At 41.6% G+C, this 18,903-nt stretch overlaps 1 long non-coding RNA gene across 1 annotated transcript in view; it reads right to left on the bottom strand.

Moving 5' to 3' along the window:
- The window catches only part of LOC111764022 (uncharacterized), a 72,346-nt gene extending 53,848 nt beyond the window's left edge, over positions 1 to 18,498 (bottom strand). The window contains exon 1 of the long non-coding RNA XR_002796737.3: positions 18,205 to 18,498. This is a non-coding gene — a long non-coding RNA (uncharacterized lncRNA). The remainder of the gene's footprint in view (positions 1 to 18,204) is intronic.
- Positions 18,499 to 18,903: the final 405 nt, after the last annotated feature.

Below are 18,903 nucleotides of genomic sequence, written 5' to 3'. Positions count from 1 at the left end.
CACACACCCTTCATACACTTCTCCATCGCCGTTTTTATTGTACTTGTTACAAATTATATCTTTATACATTCTATGTCCAAAAGTATAGATTTATCATTGCTTTTTATGCATATGTGCTTTAGAACCTGTAATATGTAAAAAGTGGAGTTATATACTAAAAATGATGATTCAATAGTAGGGGCACTTATAATTACACATATGACTACCTTTACCAGAGATCTTTATTTCTTTATGCAACTTCAATCCACATGTCCTTTTTTTCAATCTGAAGACCTCACCTTAGCATTGCTTATAGAGCCAGTCTGCTGGTGACAAAACCTCTCAAGTTTTATTTATCTGTGAATGTCTTAATCTCACCTTTGGTTCTTTTATACCCATTTTTAATATTTATTTTTTATTAGAGAACTTGTGGGTTTACAGAAAAATCAAGTATAAAATACATTTTTGAAAGACGGTCTTGCTGAATATAAAATTCTTGTTTGACAAATGCTTTCTTTCAGCCCTTTAAAAATTTATCCCATTGTATTCATGCTTCCATGGTTTCTGATGAGAAAAGTACTTAATCTTCTTGGGCACCTTTGTACATTAAGATTTTGATTTTTCTCTTGCAGCCTTCAGAACTCTCTCCTTGTCCTTCAAACCCAACAGTTTGTCTATTATGTGCCTAAGCATGGCTTTCTTTGAGTTTCTTTGAGTTTCTTGCTTGGGTTCACTAGGCTGCTTGAAAGTACATGTTCATGTCTTTCATCATATTTGAAGTTTTCCAGCATAATTTCTTTGAATATTTCTTGAGTCCCTTTTTCTCTTTCTTTTCCTTCTGGGTCTCCCATATGTATATTTTGATACACTTGGTGGTATCTCACAGGTATCTTTGGCACTGTTCACGTTTTTTAATTCTTTCTTCTTCCTACTCCTCAGCGTGAATAATTTGAATTGGCTTGTCTTTGAATTCACTACTTCTTTCTTCTGCCAGCTCCAATCTGCTGTTGAAACCCTCTAGGAAACTTCTCATTTCAGGTATTATGGTCATCAACTCCAGTATTTGTTTGATTCCTTTAAAAATTACTATCTCTTTACTGACATTCTCATATTGTCAAGTATTTTTTTCCCTGATATCCTTTAGTTCTTTCTCCATGCTTTCCTTTATCTCCTTCAGCATATGGAGGATTATTTTTTAAAGTCTTTCTTTTGTCCAAAGTCTGGTTTTCTTGATGATGTTCTCTGGGTTTTTATCTTGTTTCTTCACTTAGTCATCATTTTCTTTGTTTGCCTGTCTTGTAAACTTTTGTTGTATAGTGTGCATTTTAATATTTTAAAGTGTTAACCATGGGATCTAGTCATTGAGCTCTGTTTGTTAAGTTTCTATTCAGCTGGTGATATGACAGAGATTTCCTTGAGTTTTGGGATTTAGTAAAAAGCAAACAAAGCAACCTTCACAGTCTTTGCAAATCGGCTCTGCATTGTCTGGTGCTCTCCTTTATAACCTAGCCCTCCTATCAAGATCAGCCTGCCAAGACTGTGCAGTGCAAACTTCTTCCATCTTTTCTGAGCCTGTGTATCATCATGGGCTTGTGTTTGTTTATGGCTTAGAAATTTCCCTAATTACAGCAAATCAAAAGCCCCCTCTAATCATTATAAAAGACTTTGTCCCCCTCCCAGTTTCTCTATTGTATGACTTAAAGTGGGTAGTCCTTTGTCTCAGTCTGCTTTGACCTAATTGCTCCTGCTTTAGCTATCTGCAAGCTGCTTCTGCCTGCAGGGTCTGTTCTGGGAGTTGAGCCAGATGTGAGTTTCCTGGTTCAGTCCTTCTGTCTACCACCTTATCAACTGTCACCTAAACGCAGGCACCTCAGTATGTGCATAGGGCTTACTCTGCAACCTTCGGAACAGGGCCAGGAACCCACATGGGGAAGGCAGGCTGCCTCCACACCAAGCCAGGGAGGGCTGGGTGTGTGCCTAGCAAGGAACCACAAGCTTCTCCTGCCATTTTTTCAAGTTGTGTTCCTAATTTCCTTTATGATATTTCTTTGACCCAATTGTTGCTTAAGAGCATATTATTAAATTTCCACGTTATTTGTGAATTTAAAGTTATCCCTCTGTTGATTTCTCTTCATTCCATTGTGATCAGAGTAGATACTTTGAATGATTTCAATCTCTTTATATTTACTCAGTCTTTTTTGTGACAAGACATACGTTCTGTCCTAGAAAAGGATTCATGTGCACTTGAGAAGAATATGTTTTCTACTACATAGATGAAGTTGGAATGAAGCACCTATATATATCTATAAGGTCTAGTTGATTTGTAGTCTTGTTCAAGTCCAATATTTCCTTATTGATCTTATGTCTAGATGTTCTATCCATTATTGAAAATGGTGAGAAGATATCTCCTAGAGTTAATATACAACTATCTAATTATTTCTTCAAATATGCCAATGTTTGCTTTATATAATTTGGGGCGCTGGAGTTAGGTACATTGTTTATATCATCATTATATCTTCTTGATGAATTGACATGCTTTTAACAATATATAATGCTCTTCCTTATTTCTTCTAACAGTTCTTTGACTTAAAGTTTATTTTGTATAACCATTCCTGCCCTCTTTTGGTTAATATTTGCTTGGAATATTTTTTCCATCCTTTCACTTTCAAGCTTCCTGTCTTTGAACTTAAGGTGAGAGTCTTATAAACAGCACAGAGCTGGGTATGATCATTAAGCTAATGTGCAACTCGGCCAGGTAACGGTGCCCAGCTGTTTGGTCAGGCAAGCACTGGGCTAACTGTAATACAAGGACATTTCATGGACTTTAATCGTTAGTGAGTTGACTGCATAGTTGGCTGGTTGTATCTACTATCAACTGAAGAGACTGCTGTCAGTAATGAGTGATGCCTCATCCAAGTATTTAAAGGCCATAAAAGGGAAAGTGACATCAGCACTCAGGGAGAGAATTTCCATCTCTACTTCAGGCATCCAGTGTTTCCTGGGGAACTCATCAAAGACCTTCATAGGAGCTCCTGGTTTGCAGCCTGCACTGCAGAATTTGGACTTGTGCATTCCCACAGTTGCATTAAACAAGTTATAAAATTTCAGACTATTTACAGATACTTCCTATTGTCTCCCTAGAGAACCCCGACTAATACAGTTGGGTCATGTTTTTTTCAATCCATTCTGCCAATCTCTGCCATTCACATTTAATGTAACAAATGAAAATGCAGGATTTTATCCTCCTACTAATTTACTCCACAGTTTTTTATATGTCATATCTTTTTTTGTCTCTTGATTCTTTCACACTGAACTTCAAAAAAAAATTAGTTGATATTCTCTAGTGACCCTTTAAAATATTTGTGCATATTTTTCTTACATTCTTTCTAGTTACCAAGGGACTTAAACACCGTAAAGCTATTGTTCAGATACCAACTTAATTTCAATGGTATATATAAATTATATTCCTTATTCTCTGTTCCCCTACCCTTATGTAGTTCTCATCATAAATTATCTTTTACATAATGAGTCCTAAACCATTACTCTACACATTTGTACTCAAGATCCTATATGAAGTAAAAACTGGAGTTACAAACCAAAAATACAACACTACTATTGTTCCAACCCAGTTGAAGGGCCAGGTTGGGGCAATCATGAGACCAAAGAATGCACACAATACTGGGTCAGACATGAGCTGACATGAGCTATTGGAACTTAAATACAGGAGAGAAACTTTGTGCCAAGCTGGATTTGTCCAAGTCTTTCTTTGGTCTGATGCATCCCTCTCAGTTTGGTGGGAAGCTGTCATTTTATATGGTTCCCTACTATACTTGGACCACTGGCATTATAATAACCCATGTTATTACTCTTACTAGAGATCTTTATTTCTTCAAGTAGCTTTTATCTATTATCACATGTCCTTTCCTTTCAACCTGAAGAACACCCTTTAGCATGTTTTGTAGAGCTTGTAATGGTGGTGACCAACTCCTTCAGCTTTTCTTTACCTGGGAATGTCTTAAATCTTTCTCTCATTTTTATTTATTTATTTATTTATTTTATTTATTTCTCTCCCCTTCCCCCCCACCCCACCCCAGTTTTCTGTTCTCTGTGTCTATTTGCTGCGTCGTCTTCTTTGTCCACGTCTGTTGTTGTCAGCGGCACGGGAATCTGTGTTTCTTTTTGTTGCATCATCTTGCGGCATCAGCTCTCCGTGTGAGCAGTGCCATTCTTAGGCAGGCAGCACTTTCTTTCAGGCTGGGCAGCTCTCCTTACGGGGTGCACTCCTTGCGCGTGGGGCTCCCCTACGTGGGGGACACCCCTGCGGGGCGCGGCACTCCTTGCGCGCATCAGCACTGCACATGGGCCAGCTCCACACGGGTCAAGGAGGCCCGGGGTTTGAACTGCGAACCTCCCATGTGGTAGATGGACGCCCTAACCACTGGGCCAAGTCCGCTTCCCCTTTCTCTCATTTTTAGAAACAATTTTGCAAGATATAGAATTCTTGATTGGCAATGTCTTCCTTTCAGTACTAAAAAATGCCACTCCACAATCATCTTGCCTCCATTGTTTCCAATGCAAAATCAGCGTTTAATCTTTTTGAGGATCCCTTGTACATGACACATTGCTTCTCTTTTGTTGTGGCTTTCAGGAGTCTCTCTTTATCTTTGGCACTTATCAATTTGATTATTACATGTTTTAGTGTGGTTCTATTTGAGTTTATTCTGTTTGGAGTTCACTGAGCTTCTTGAATGTGCATATTCATGTTTTTTATTAAATTTGGGAATTTTTCAGCCATTATTCCTTTGAATAACCAGTCTGCCACTTTCTCTCTTTTTCTCTCCTTCTGAAATTTCTATAATAAATATATACTGGTGTGCTTGATATTGTCCCATGAGTCTCTCAGTCTATGTTCATATTTCTTTATACTCCTCAGATTGAATGATTTTGTCTTATCTTCAAACTCTGATTCCTTCTTCTTCCACCTACAATCTGCTGTTGAACCCCTCTAGGAAATTTTTAATTTCTGTTACTCTGGTGTAGAAGTTTGATATTATTGATGAATTCCAAAAAGAAATATTGGATTTTGTTTGTAAACTGATCTTTTCCTCTGGCCATATCAGATTATATTGGATTCATAGGTTTACTTGATTAAATAATTATGGACACCTCTTATGCCAGTAAGGCGCTGAGTCCCCACCCTTTGGTGAGTGGTGACTCATAGATAAAAGTTATGGCAAAGGACAAAGTTAAGGGTTTTTGATGTTGAAATTTGATGCTGAAGCCTTAAGCTGGAGCCCCAGGAAGGACACAGAGAAAAGAGAAGCCAGCCCCAGGAAGGGAGGAACCCAGGAAGCCTGAGCCCTTGCAGACGTTGGCAGTCATCTTGCCCCAACACGTGAAAACAGACTTTGGTGAGGGAAGTAACTTATGGTTTTTGGCCTGGGATCTCTAAGCTCCTACCCCAAATAAATACTCTCTATAAAAACCAACCAATTTCTGGCATTTTGCATCAGCACCCTTTTGGCTAATACCTCTGGTCTTCACATCTGTTTGGTACCTTTTCAAAATTTCTGTCTCTTTACTGACACTCTGTTTTTGTTCATCTATTATTTTCCTGTTTTCCTTTAGTTCTTTGTCCAGTTTTCCTTTAGCATATTTAGAACCATTTTTAAAAGCCATTGATATGTTCCTTGCCTGATCATTCTCATGATGAGTTATAATGTTTTATACTGTTATTTTCATAGACCAATATTTCCTTTCTTTGCATGGTTTATAATATTTTTATAACCTGCATACTTTGATATTTTAATGTATCTATTTAGATAATGAAGGTTCTGTTCATCAATTTTTTATCCAGCTAGTACTATGCCAGAGATTTCTTTGACTCACAAAAATAAAGAAGGCGGCGGCAGACTTGGCCCAGTGGTTAAGGCGTCTGTCTACCACATGGGAGGTCCGCGGTTCAAACCCTGGGCCTCCTTGACCCATGTGGAGCTGGCCCATGCGCAATGCTGATGTGTGCAAGGAGTGCCCTGCCACGCAGGGGTGTCCCCTGCGTAGGGGAGGCCCACGCGCAAGGAGTGCGCCCTGTAAGGAGAGTCGCCCAGCGTGAAAGAAACTCCAGCCTCCCCAGGAATGGTGCTGCACACATGGAGAACTGACACAACAAGGTGACACAACAAAAAGAAACACAGATTCTCGTGCCGCTGACAACAACAGAAGCACACAAAGAAGACGCAGCAAATAGACACAGAGAACAGACAACCGGGGTGGGAGGGGGAAGGGGAGAGAAATAAATACATAAATAAACCTTAAAAAAAAAATAAGAAAATAAAAGAGAGAAAGAAGGAAAGGAATACAAGAAAAGAAAAAAGAACAGAAAAGAAAACCTTTCCAGACTTAGCTGGTTTGAGTGTTTTCCTACAGAGCATGTCCAAACAAAGAATGTAGAGAATAGCCCAAGGCAAAAGCTTGGGACTTCCAGTCTTCTGTGCAAGTAACTTGTCCTGGCCTGTGTGCACAGCCTTAAAAAGAATTCTGCTTGAATGGACCCAGATGCTCCCTTTTCCTTAGGAAACTGTCCTTCCTCACAGTCCTGGGTGCCACACTGTGTGTCCCACAGCCAGGAGTCCTTTGTCCCTGGCTACTGTGATTTCTCTGGTCTCCAGTGCATTCTGTAGGAGAGTTCTATAAGGCACCTCTATACACTGGGCCAGTTCTGAGACAGTAAGCCCATAACCAGTGTCCTGATTCAGGCTTGTACCACACAGGTAGGCCAGTGACCCAATGTGCGCATGAAGGTTACTCTGTTCCCTCCAGAAATGGGGCCAAGGACCACAATAGGAGCATGAGCTGCCTCCATGTGAAGCCATCAAGGAAACAGAGGCAGGGCCAACAGGAGCACCAGGAGATCCTATCATTTGCAAGGTGCTATTTTAGTCAGCTACTTTGATGGAATACAATGTACCAGAAATGGGTTGTCTTTTAAAATGGAGACTTATTAACTTATAAGCTTACAGTTCTGAGGCCATGGCAATGTCTAGATCAAGCCATCATTGGGCAATGCTATCTCCCTGAGGACGCCTCTCTTAAGACTGGGGTAGCAGCACTTATAGGTTTTGTTGCTTTCAGCCTCTGGCTTCTGGGGCTTTCTCTCCTAGCTTCTGTAAGTTTCTCTCTTTTTCTGTAGCTTTTCCATATGCTGCTTTCTCCCTATTCTTCTAGTTTATAAAGGACAGCAGTAAGAGGATTAAGACCCAACCTGGGTCATGCCTTACTGAAGTAATCTAATCAAAAGGCCCTTAACTAAGGTAAGTTAATCAGAAGGTCTCATCTATAATCAGTTCACAACCACAGGAATGGATTAGCTCTCAGGACATGATTTTTCTGGGGTCCATAAAAGCCTCAGACTACCATTGTTTCCTTTTTCTTGATTTTATGCTTGCCCTGATACTGCTTGCCTTTCAAGAATTCCAATATTTTGTCATTGGGGACTGCAGTTTTATCATTCCCATGAAATTGCCTGCCATTCTCCAACATGAATGAGTTATAGGTTATGTGAAACAGAAATGAGCATCCTGGGTATTCAGGGAGACAACAGATAGGCTGCAGCAGACACATCTGTACACTGAATCTGTAAATAACCTGAGTTCTTCTCTCTGGACCCATACTGGGAATGTAGGCTACTGCCATCCAGGGTTGGGGAGTTGGACAAGATCAAGGCAAGTTAGCATTTACTTGGGTAAATATATTAGTCAGCCAAAGAGGTGCTAATACAAAGAACCAGAAATCTGTTGGCTTTTATAAAGGCTATTTATTTTGGGTAAAATCTTACAGTTACAAGACCCTAAAGAATCCAACTCAAGGCTGCTCTCTCACCAAAGGTGTTGCCATGTGTTGAAGCAAGATGGTGGGTGATCTCTGCCTGTCTCTCCTTCCTTCTTCCTCTTAAGGATCTGTGGTCCAAGCTTCTTCTGATCTCAGCTGTAGGTGGGCATGGGGCTTGTTTTTTTCTGGGCCTTCTCAAGTGAATGGCTCATCTCTTTTCCTGGGGCCACAGGATCAAAGTTCTCTCCTCTACTGTGTCTATGGAGCTCTTTCTCTTCCTGTCTTCTTGAGAGAATGCCCATTTTTATCAGCCCATCAAGGGAGCAGGATTTAACCAGAGTTACAACTTTACTGACATAGTTGGATCAAAGGCCCTAATTTGATTTAATCAAGTGAACTTGAAACCCATGAATTTAATACAACCAAAGGGTATCCATACCCAGAGGAACAGAAGAGTTTACAAACGTAAGCTTTCTCTTTTTGGGGTTCATAAAAAATCTCAAACTGCCAAGCATGTATAGCTGAAGATGACTTAAGAACAATTTACATACAAGTTTTAGGTCCATTTTCTGTAATTCCCTTCTCCTCAGAATTCTGTTACTTAAATTTCATCCAACCTGAAGCCCCAAACCCCAAGCCCTTTTCTTCAGCTTAACAGGTCCACTGAGAAGTGGCTGATCTCCATTCTCCCATAGGACAAACTGAAAATTGCCCTCAGGGAAATAGCTGGGGTAGATATGGCAATGACATGTTAGGCTTTCCTTGTGTCAGGGGCTACGAGCTTTCAAATCATACTTGGGTTGCCTGCCCTCTAGCGCAGCTACTGTTCTTTTAAAAACACAGTTTGCCTCTTTTTATAATTATTTTCTGGAGAAAGGATAGTACAATATTTGCTACTCTATCACAACCAAAAGCAGAATATCCCTCTTGCTTAAATTTGATTTGTTACTAAAAATAACCATAATTGTTATGTTTGTAGTAGCCACTCATTAAATACAATCTAATGTCAGATGCTACACATATTATAAGGTTAGCAATATTGTCTTTATTTTATGGATAAAGGCTGGAGCATAATGAGATTAAGTAACTGACAAGGTAATGTAGAAAGAGTCTATGTGTGCAATCAGACTGGAGTCTGTTTCTTTTTTTAATTTTTCTTTTATCTTTTTTTGCTTGGAGTCTATTTCTTTACAAATACTCTTTTTCCCTGTGTCATATCTGGCCTAACATGATGTAGGCCTGCTACCAGTGGGCCCTGATATTTTGTTCACTCTCTTTTGTTGTTATGATAATGAAGGCATGGATTATTAATTCTGGAATCCAACATTATGAGGAGTAAATAAGACCACAGAAAATAAGAATTGATAATGCAAAAATGTGGGTCAGGTATCACTGTAGAAAATTAATGGGAGATCCTAAAGGAAACAGAATGGAATGGGATGGGACAAAAATGAAAACTAGAAGAATATTAGCCTCAGCAAAGAGGATAAAACTTAGTCCTCAGGTATAGAAATAAAGAAAGAGAATGGGATTCAAAGGGAATTTGAAGGACGTGAAGTCGGGTGCTGAGAGTAAGATGGGTCAGTGTAGAACTGAAGGACTGAGAACAGTGGAACGGACTGGGATTAACCGCAGTAAGGAAAACAAGAAAATGAGTTTGACTGTATATTGATCACTCAAGCATATTAAGAGTCTATCTTAGAATTGACATCATAGAATGACACTCACAAGCCTGGCACAAATTTTGATTCCAGGAATGGATTGAAATCTGAGAGAGCACAAACAGCAAAAGAGAAGTCAAGGGGAAACGCAGGCCTAGCACATTTTAAGGTCAAGGGAAGAAGGAGTTCTGGGATTTTAGTAAAAGCCAAAATGACATTGCTTATTGTGGCAGTTTGGCATTGTTTATGAATTCCAAAAATAGATATTGGATTATGTTTGTAAACTGATCTCTTCCTCTGGGTGTGATTAAATTATGATGAGGGTTTTGACTGGGTCACATCAGTAGGATGTTGAGTCCCCGCGCCCTTGGTGAGACCCTGCACTGCAGAGAAGGGAGGTTGGAGTTTTGAGCTGGAGCCTGCTAAGTAAACAAACGGTGCAGAGCAGCTGAGCCTGGAGAGAACTAAGTCCTGTATAGAAAGGGAAAGCCTAGAGAGCCTGCGAGTCTATAGGTGACCTTGTGGGGAAAACAGAGCAGCTAAGCCCAGAGAGAAATGAGCCCCAGGAGAGAGAAGTGACTCGTCCCAGCCCACAGCTGAGACTGGAAGAAGCTGGGACAATGGAGCCTTAGGAGAAAGAGGAAGGCTGAACATCAGCAGCCATCTTGCTCCAACATGTGGCAAGTGTTGTAAAGGGAAGTAACTTAGCCTTTTTGGCCTGGTAAATGTAAGCTTCTACCCCAAATAAATACCCTTTATAAAAGCCAACAGATTTCTGCACCCTTTGGCAGACCAAAACACTTATCAACACTGATTATATCATATTCTACATTTAGAAAATAATTAAAATTTCAAAAAATACTAGCTGAGTAGAAAAATGAAACCAACCTGGGAAATACATGGCGACTTTAAGTGAGATTTATTAGGAAAGAAAAGAAGGGGTTAGAAAGAGGGAAATCTGAAGGCCATGTGGCCAGAGATTGATCACTTTCAAATGGCTAATACTTTCCCTTAACCACACTAGCAGGTAACTGAAATGTAGAGGGGAAGAAGAAGTGATAAAGCCAAGTATCTATGAGGAAAGACTTTTTCATTTAATAAAATAAAATGTTATTCCATAAACAGCATTATCTTCAAAAGAAGAGCATTGATAATCCATCATAATTCCTGACTTATATTTAAAAATCAGTGTGCAAACAGTTTAAAATTAGTAAAAAGGAATTAATGGTGACACTATCTTGAGCATCTGTAGTATAAGTATTATGCCATTAACATGATGCCCTGATTCAATTTTATTAAAGATCTATATATTTCAGACACAATATTCATTTCAGATATTCGATGCAATGTATATGCTATCATTGTTCACATGTAATTCTAATTTATATTCCTCACCTCAGAATGTTTCACAAATGCAAATTACCCCAAAATGCATTCTTCTAAATTCAGGATGAAGTAGCTACCCACTTTACGAAACACTAGGCATACAGATTTCTTTAGTAAAATAGTCACAAACAATTTAAACGTCATCTTCTAGGTATCAGTCTAGTTCCAGGGAACCAATACAGCTCTCCACATTGATGATTTTCGGTTCTTCGAGTTCAGTCCTATTTTTTCACATTCTATTCTCCAACTGTAGTTGCTAGATTGTTCACTGGGATTCCTGAGAGCAATGAAAACTTTGCTTTCTGTGTCTGTTGAGTGTCCCAGCAAGGTCATTAAATAGGCACTAGCAAGTTGCAGAGATGATCACTTAAATATGCACTGAATTTGGTTTCCCTTGCCTGGTTGCTAGGTATGGAGGGTACAGGGCCCTATTTGACAAAGGGACAAAAGAGAATTTTCGGGAAGGTGATGGAATTGCTGTATATCTGGATAGTGATGGTGGTTAGCCAGCTTCTAGAATTGGTCAAAATTCATAAAACTGTACACTAAAAATTGTTGATTTTACTGTATCTGAATTATACACCAGTAAAACTGACTAAAAGATGAAAGAAAACTTCCAGGACACAATATCATAGCTGTGGTTTTCTTTCCTAGAAAACCCATTTCATGAGAAAACACTGACAAGCCCATCTGGGATGGATGCAAAACGTGCATCAGGAGGATGAGTGGTAAAATTCAAGGGTGCTCTGCAGGGCCATCAGTAATAACATACCAAGGCCATTTACTGGTTATTTTACTGTGGTTATGGAGCTGTTAACTTTAGAGAAATCTGGGTGAAGGGGAGGGGAAGTAGGTATCATTTGTTCAATGACGTGTAAGTCTAAACTTATTTTAAATAAAAAGAACTTCAAATGTAAATGGTTTATAATTTCTGTTTCTCAGTAGGATGTTCTAGGTAGTGACAAGCCTTTTCATTTGTAATAACAAATGTATATAAAACTTGTATATATTAAAAATAGTGTTTTATCACCATCAGGGAGCTATGGAATATCAAAGCACTAGATGAACTAAAATACCAGACAGAGAAAATACTTCCCCATAAGAGCTGATGGCGGCCACCCTTTCGCTGCCTGGAGGAATCGGCAGTGCCCAGGTGTGAGCGGAGGATCAAGCTCGCCGCAGTCAGAGAAGTGCTCTAGGAAGCAGCTCGCAGCTGCGACTTGGTCCCCACAAGGCTGACGGCTGGACCTGAATGCACGGCCCATTTTACCAAGGCAGGCGCTCACTTCGGGGAGCTGGCCCGGGAGGCTGAGGGATGGGCTGTGTAAGGCGGGGTCAACTCCATCCCACAGTCTCTTAATTTATTTTTATTTTTTGTTAGAGAAGTTGTAGGTTTACAGAAAAATCATGTGGAAAATACAGAGTTCTCGTTTATGCCCCACCACTGTTAACACTTGCAGTGTACTGCATTTATCACAACTGATGAAAGAATATTATTACAACGACATTATAACTATAGTTCATAGTTTACATTAGGGGTCCTGTACAGTCCTATGGGTTTTTTTACAAAAATTATTCTAGTTACATAATTACAACCTAAAATGCCCCCTTTCAACTACACTTAAAATACATAAGTCAGAGCTGCTCTGCCGTTCACGAGGTTCTGCTCCCAGCACCACCGTCCATCACCAGAGCAATCCCATCGCCCCACAGAAGCTCGGAGCCAAGAAGCTTACTCGGTTCCCTGCCCCACCAGCCGCTGGCCTGAGTTCTGGATTCGGGCTCTAGGAGTTTGCTCATTCTAACTGTTTCACAGCTGGAGGCTGGCCTTTCTCCAGGCTTCTTGGTGTTACGCTGCAACTCTCCCCCAGGCCTTTCCAGAGAGTCTAACTTCACATCTTATTAATCTACCATCGATATCCCTAACACCACGGAATCTTCCAGGCCTCATGGCTAGAAAGGCAGGTCCTCTGGTAACAGTGACATGAGACAGTGACATGAGAGGGAGGGAAATGCAACAAACCCACGGGTCACGTCTCCAACAAGACACCCATCAGGCTGAGCCTGCGTGCATGGCCAAGAGCTCAGCTCAGAGCAGCCGAAGGTGAGAACTGTGGGGCAGAGGCGGCGCGGCGTCCCCGTCAAGGCCCGCGCCGGCTCAAGGGGGCTGCTCAGGAACAGCAGAGCACAACTTACAACAACCACGGCCTCCTCCCTGGGAGCCCAGCACACGAGGCACAGAGACACAGCAGCAGGCATCCCTTTAAACCAGCAGTGGGGAGTCTACCTGAGGCTGCCCCGGATTAATTGCTGGTGACGCCCGCAGAGTCAAAGACACCTAAAAGAGGAAAGTGTGAGCCAGCTCTCAGGAAGAATGACACTGACTTCCACCTCGAGGATGCCTTAAACAAAATGAATGAAACAGAATGAAAAAAAGTCTATCAGACAAGTGAAGGGGCAGGAAAAGCTGAAATGCCAGCAGTAGCAGACCCACAAAAACAAAATGCTACTGCAGAAAGACTAGCGTGTTGAAAATAACTGTGTTTAGTACATTAAGGGAATAGAGTAAGGGGTGGACAAAATGAACAGAAAAACAGAACAAATCATAAGAGTATCAAATTGATCATCTAAAACCATAAATAATGTCTGAAATTAAAAATTCATAAAAAGCAGATCAGACACAGCAGGATGTAAAATAAGCTAACTTGAATTCCAGTTAACAGAAAATACAACAGAAAGGAGAGGACAGAACAAGAGTCAAAAAGTCTAGTATATAAATATCTGGAGTCTTACAAAGAAAGACATAGGGTGGTGCAGAGGCGATACCTGAGTACACAATGGTCCCTAATTTCCCCAAGTTGAAGAAAGACATCAAGGCACAGGTCCAGAAACCTCAGTGAACGCACAGGGCGGCACCGCGGGGTGTGCCGCTGCCTAAGTGCATGAAACAAAGACCAGGGGAAAGTCACCTGCACCACAAAGAAAAGACATCACCTTTCCGAAGTAGTAAAATTAAAGCTTATGCTGGCTTAAAATTAAAACTGTGAAAACCAGGGGAAAATGGAAAATCTTTAAACAAGCAGACATCTAAAAACAGAAAGGAAACAACAAACAAAACTACCAACCTAGACTCCAAAACCCAGTGAAGACAGTTTCGAAAATAAGGAAAAATAAAGTTTTAAACAAAGGAAATATAATTGATTGAGTGCAGACCTTTAGAAATACTTGAGAATACTTAAGCTGGAAGAAAATGGCCCAGAATATTCCACTCCAAAATAAATATCAAGCAAAACAAAATGAATAAATACATTCCCCTAAAAACACACATAGCAAAGTTCATTACCATACTGTTCCTTGTAGTCACACACTACGATGGGATTTGGAAACAACCCAAATCCCGCCAACAGTAGCCTACATTAGTAAATTGTGGAACAGTCATGCAGTGGAGTACTCTGGAGCCATGAGAAGGCATGAGTCTCAGCTATGCAGAACAGGGATGGATCCCACAAATAATTCTTAAGAAAAAATCAGGCATACAAGGGTACTTACTATATATAAAGGAAAAAATCCAAAAAACTAACTATATTTCGGTGTTACTGCATTGAAACTAAAGTTTTAAAGACATTTAAGTTAAATAGTACTTAAATATCTAAAGTGCTAGCGTTCTTTTGATTCCCAGCTGTGGCGCTTGTCTCAGTGGTGTCATGACAGCCGTTTAAAGCCTCCCTGTTTTATTTCCTCTTGCACGCGTATGATATATTCCACAATTACAAAGGTTGAATAATCTCGCACAGTCATACTTTAGACAGTTTCGAAGTAAAAATTACTCATCAGGGGCATGTGAAAGAAAATGTTAAGTTCCTACAAAGCTCCTACTCTGAGACGAGGCCGGGCCGAGCCTCTCCTCCAAACCTCTGCAGCAATCGTCGAAGCCCTCTTCCCACCGCCTTCCTGGGAGCAGGGCTGTGCTGCAGGTTTGGCAAGAATGTATACCGATTTTCTAGCCAGCGACGCAACCAAGACTCCCAGGGGAATGACCAGCTCTGCGCCCCCACAGGGCGCTTCGTGGCAGCGCCCCGCGCCCCGCCACCATGCCACCACGCCCTGGGAGGTGCTGCAGGGGTGCAGACAGCAGGTGGGTGACGGGCGAGGACGCCAGAGGGGGCCGCAGGGCCAGGACTGCCGGCAGGAGCTGAAATTCCCGCCACGGGCCCTGCAGCCCCGGTCCTTCCGGCAGGGACCTGGCTTGGCCCGTGTGCGTTTAGGTGGGCATTTCAGGTGGCCTGGAGGCCCAAGTAGGAGATGCTAAAGGGCAACAGCATGGCAGGCCCTTCCTCATTCTGGAGGGGCCTGCCAATTCTAGGTGATCCTTGACTTTTATGTTTGAATCTCGGTGTGTTTTGATTTTTAAAAACTCGCCATTGCCAAGAGAAAAACATTCCAAAGATCTTTGTCGCCACTCAAACTCCTGCATTCTTTTCCCTGGTCGTTGCCAGGCAGGGTTCCTGCAGGTGGGAGCTCTCAGCACCCCTGAAGTCCACCCCTCGTGCACTGAGACTACTTACCTCTGAGCCCACCACCAGGTACTTCCTTATTCCACCGAATCAATCGCCGTTTCCCTGCTGCGACCACAATTTTGTCTGAACCTCTATGGTGTGCCTAGTCCATCCTGTTGAACTCATACTCAGTGCTGATGCATGAGCCTCGCTCTCACGGATGACACGCTCAGTGCTGATGCACGAACCTCGCTCTCACAGATGACACGCTCAGTGCTGATACACGAGCCTCGCTCTCACGGATGACACACTCAGTGCTGATGCTCCAGCCTTGCTCACACGTCTGATGTCACTCACACTCAGTGCTGACGCTCCAGACTCACAAAATTTTAAGCTTCATGTCGGTATTTCTGCATTAGTGTCTGCATCCCTGCCACCCATCTCTGATATTTTAAACAGTAAGTATTCAGTAATTCTCTAATGAATAAATGTCTACTCATTTGCATTTGAAATGAGGATTTTCTTCCACCAAGAGAATGTTTTGAACATCAGTTGGGATGTCTCCTAACATATATCTGTATATAGAGACACACACACATATGGACACAAACAATACATCAGACCTCCTTCCAGACCAAACTGGTGTGGCAATATTTCCCCAAAGAGGCAAAAATTTGGTCTCTGGGGGGAAGTGAAATCTTAGAATTGCAAGGTATGTAGCCCTCCAAAGGGCTGTGGTTTTAAACCCCTGGGATGAGGCAATTCCAGAACAATGGCTCTAGAACTGCGGTAGAGGGCAGACAGATGAGACACCTGCTCCAGTGGAGCATATATTCTGAACGGAAAAGACAAACACATGGACTTACAAGACATATGAGTGTGAAGACTGTCCTGAATAAAACAGGATTCTGTGATAGATTAAAAGGGGGAGGCTATGATTGGTCTCTATAATATTTAAAATTATCTCTAAATTATAACAAAGAGTCAAGCACTCAAACATTTAGGGGAAGGGAATTTAAGCAGAGGAAACAATTAGTGCAAAGTCCCTAAATTAAAGACTGTCTCGCATTGGATAGTCACATGAAAAAGAACGAAGGTGGACCCCTGCCTCACACCATACACAAAACTTAAAATGGATCAAAGAACTAAATATAAGAATAAAGGCTATAGAACTCCTGAAAGAAAACATAAAGAAACATCTTCAGGACCTTAGGTTAGGCAATGGTTTCTTAGACTTTACACCAAAAGCACAAGCAACAAAAGAAAAAAAGCAGATAAGTGGAATTTCATCAAAATTAACTTTTGTGCATTAAAATACTTCACAAAAAAAAGGAAAAAGACAACCTATAGACTAGGAGAAAATACTTGAAAACCACACATCCAAAAAGCATTTAATAGCATGATATGTACACACCATATTCTGTATATTCATTTGTCTGTTGATGGATACTTGGTTTGCTTCCTTCTTTTGGCAATTGTGAATAATGCCACTATGAACACTGGTGTGCAAATATCTGTTCATGTCCCTTTTTCAATTCTTTGGGTATATACCTAGAAGTGGCATTGCAGGGTCATATGGTAACTCTAAACCTAACTTCCCAAGGAACTGCCAAACTGTCTTACAGCAGCTGTAAGAAGGTTCTTTTTAACACGGGACAGGTAACAGTATGTTGTTTACAAATGGAACTAATCTCATAAGAGCGTGTTGTATAGGAAGGGAACTAATCTACTAACAGCATGTTGTATACGAAGGGGACTAATCTAATGATAGCATGTCGTGTGTGAAGGGGACTCATCTACTAACAGCATGTTGTATACGAAAGAGACTAATCTACTAACTGTGTTGTGTACAAAGGAGACTAATCTACTGTGTTACACAGAAAGGGGACTCATCTACTAACTGCGTTGTATACAAAGGGGACTAATCCAATAACAGCATGTTGTGTGTGAAGGGGACTAATCTAGAGAGTGAATTTTAGGACAGAGAATTGCTGGGACATCCTGGGATGCAGTAGATTAGATCCTGGTGCACAAGTGTGAAGAGTGGTTCTAAACAGGAGTATGAATAGTTGACCTAAAGCACAATAGGCAGAAGTTCACAGTGTGTGTGCACGCTTATCAGTGGGTGTTCTTCTGGTTTTCTGAGCGCCTTGGGAAGCAAGATCATCAGTTGAGCCTGCAGCCTGGGGAGGTGGGAGGGCAAGCACTTCAATGGACTGGGGATGCATCAGGACTGCCTGGGGCTCCAAGGACCAGGTCATGGATTTAAATGGAGAATGGCCCTGTGGTTGTGTGATTTTTCTCCAGCCACATTCAGTTTCACCAATGCAAACGCAGAATAACAGACATCTGCTTTCAACCAGGGCTGTGGTTGTGCCGAGCAATTATGATGAGAAGAGGAAAGGTCAGGGGCACTGAGCATGAATGCACTGGAATGATGATGATAACTGACTGCATTTTAAGAAGGATAATGAAGGCAATGAAGGTATCAAAGGGGGAGAGAAATGACAAGGTGACAACATCCATGGCCCTTTTGGGTTAAAGGACTGGAGAGGTTGGAGACTGTGGGGAATAGTACTAGAAAAAGAGGGAATGGTCAGATAATAGGATAATGAAATTTGATATTCTAAAGCAGCTGCAGTTACTTGTAATGACAAGTCTAGGTTTACAGCTGCTGACTTGGGTAATTTAACAGCTGCTGACTTGGGTAAATATATTAGCCGAAAAGGTACTGATGCAAAGTACCAGGAATCTGTTGGCTTTTATAAAGGGTATTTATTTGGGGTAAAAGCTTATAGTTACAAGGCCCTAAAGAGTCCAACCAATGTACCATACCATAAGAGGTAGTTTCTTACCAAAATCTGATGCCACGTGTTGAAGCACGATGGTTGCCGTCTCCGCGAGGGCTCAGCCTTCTCCTCCTCTTCAGGCTCCCTGGGCCCAGCTTCTTCTGACCTCGGCTGCAGGCTGGAGGCTCCTTTCTTTCTGGGCCTTCTCAGCTGCTCAGGGCTCTTGTTTCTTTCAGCTACAAATTTTCAGGTGAAAAGCTCTTCCTGGGGCTACAGGATCAAAGCTGACAAAGTTCTCTTCTCTGGCATCTATGTAACTTCTCTCTTTCTTTTGTATCTTCTGTGTGTCTTCTTGACTGAGCTTCTATCAATCAAGAAGATATATATATATATAGGGAAGCGGATTTGGCCCAATGGATAGGGCGTCCGCCTACCATATGGGAGGTCCAAGGTTCAAACCCAGGGCCTCCTTGACCCATGTGATGAGCTGGCCCATGCACACTGCTGATGTGCACAAGGAGTGCCGTGCCATGCAAGGGTGTCCCCCATGTAGGGGAGCCCCACACGCAAGGAGTGCACCCCATAAGGAGAGCCACCCAGCACAAAAAAAGTGCAGCCTACCCAGGAATGGCACGGCACACACAGAGAGCTGATGCAGCAAGATGATGCAACAAAATAAGACACAGCTTCTGGGTGCCGCTGACAAGAATACAAGTGGACACAGAAGAACACACAGCGAATGGACACAGAGAGCAGACAACGGGG

The sequence above is a fragment of the Dasypus novemcinctus genome, chromosome 15 (assembly GCF_030445035.2).
Source record: "Dasypus novemcinctus isolate mDasNov1 chromosome 15, mDasNov1.1.hap2, whole genome shotgun sequence".
Classification (NCBI taxonomy): domain Eukaryota; kingdom Metazoa; phylum Chordata; class Mammalia; order Cingulata; family Dasypodidae; genus Dasypus; species Dasypus novemcinctus.
The sequence above is the reverse complement of the archived record's forward strand: the minus strand, read 5'-3'. Positions and strand labels throughout refer to the sequence as shown.